At 30.4% G+C, this 2255-nt stretch overlaps 1 long non-coding RNA gene across 1 annotated transcript; it reads right to left on the reverse strand.

Annotated features, from left to right (window-relative positions):
• Positions 1 to 712, reverse strand: LOC131430209 (uncharacterized). Its single transcript, XR_009229498.1, has 2 exons — positions 588 to 712; positions 1 to 539 (listed from the first exon to the last, which is right to left on the reverse strand). It is a non-coding gene; the product is annotated as an uncharacterized LOC131430209 (long non-coding RNA).
• Positions 713 to 2255: the final 1543 nt, after the last annotated feature.

Below are 2255 nucleotides of genomic sequence, written 5' to 3' on the forward strand. Positions count from 1 at the left end.
TTATATTTCAACGATATTTATTTATACATAAATTCACAATAACTGCAAAATAACATGTTGAGTTCATCTTCCCATTTATATTTTTATTTAACACGGCTCTACGTTGATCGAGTTAGGTAAAGAAGGGAAAATACCTTGGCGAAACCATTTCAATAGATCATTTACTGCTATTGTTGATATATTGTAATGTGAAGACCACGATATGAGTTTGTTGGCTACATCATACACTTCTACAGTAGCAGATTCATCATCCGAATCACTGTCCATTACGTATTCATTCTCTTCATCCCGATCCAATAATTGATCCATAGCATTATTATCATCTTCTAACGGTCCAGTCTCGTACAATTCCACTGTTTCGTTCCGAAAATCCATAGAATCACCGAAATTTTCGTCGTAGACAACAATGTCGTCCATTAGCACAGATCTTTCGTCATTACGTTGTCTAATTAGTGGAACCCCACTTTCCTGTAAACGTACGGCTCTATCGATTTCACGTTGCACTCTTCTATATCGGGTGCTTCTCGACATTTTTATAACTAATATAGAGTTTTATAATCATAATAATAGTAAAAATCAAAATTTACCTTCGAAGCTGAACGAACACAAATTTTTTTTTTACTTTTTTCACGTTTTTCACATGTAGTTAATGACGTTTAATACAGTGGTGTCAGACGAAAATTCTAGCACTGAACCGATCGAGCACTGAAAAATCATGCAGTCGAGAAAGAATTCGTTGCTCATTCCGTCATTTCGATAATGTGGGCACTACTTGTAGAACACATGAAATTCATGAAAATATACACTTAACTCATAAAATGAGTGTAAAAACTGTTAATATTTAGTGGAAATCATGCTACATTTATCTGAAATGCACATCTAAACGATAAGATATATTGTTACCTCTAGATTTTATAAGAATTTCAGACGAATGTCAATCTTTTCCGCATGTAGATTTCAATTGAAACGCGGTTTGATTCGATCAAGTGTTTTGCACATACATTTGTGCTGTACTCATTTTCACTAAAAAAAGAAGTATTTAACACATGTTCTTCGATTCAATGCAAAACACATCACATCCAAAGGCAAAATACATCGAAGCTAAGTGAAAAATAATCTAATTTTGTATCTTAGTGAATTTGCACATGAAATTTTAAAACAAATCGCATTGGTTATGTATTGAAATAAAAAACCATATTAAATTGTAGTACTGTTTACATATGAATGGATCGTGTAATTTTTTATCAGTGTACTGTTTATTATAGTGAAAAATATGTAAATATAAGCGAAGTCAGAAGAACTATAATCTTAACCGAGGTATTGTAAAATTGGAGAGATTAAGGTAAAAGAATCGCGCGCAGCCAAATGCTCTACAAACAAGTTAATTCAATGATCAGCAAAACGAGCACAGTGCTTGTTGATCTAGAGATGAAGAAACAGGAACTGATGCAACAAGTGAGCGCCGTCAAAAAACGTACTGCTGATGATAATGGGCCAACAGGCGTTGTTAGCGAGGAATTGGTGCGAATCGATAAACTGATGTCGGTTATAAGAAAAGTAAGGTTTAAGAAAACATTTTAAAGTATGATAAACAATCTCGTATGTTTTTCAGCAGATTCCAAATGATTCCCGGTTAGACCAAATTTCAAAAACCATTTGTCAAATGTTTGCATGGTTTTATTCTAGTACAAATTATTTTATTTTTAGTTCTGTTGTTAGTGTAGCGAAAGGGTTTTATAGGGCTTTGAAAACTATGATTATACTGGTTAAAAGAGACACTTATTATAGTTGTCATAAAACAGGTAGTGATTGAAAAATCAATTATAAAACTCCTATAAATTATAATCAAAACCATAAGGCATTCGAATTGTTACTTGGGATATATATATATATATATATATATATATATATATATATATATATATATATATATATATATATATATATATATATATATATATATATATATATATATATATATATATATATATATATATATATATATATATATATATATATATATATATATATATATATATATATATATATATGTATGTTGTAAAACATCGCCCTTATGATGGAATTTGAACTGGTCCATGAAAATACGAAGAGCCCACATCCCCTAATAGAACAGCATCTATAAATTCTGTATACTGAAATACATAATACTAAATTGAAGTAGAATAGAAATATGAATATCATTACCATTACGAAAGCTTCTAGGTGTATTAGCCGGCGATATTTAGACTGATTGT

This window comes from Malaya genurostris, chromosome 2 (genome assembly GCF_030247185.1).
Source record: "Malaya genurostris strain Urasoe2022 chromosome 2, Malgen_1.1, whole genome shotgun sequence".
NCBI classification, from domain to species: domain Eukaryota; kingdom Metazoa; phylum Arthropoda; class Insecta; order Diptera; family Culicidae; genus Malaya; species Malaya genurostris.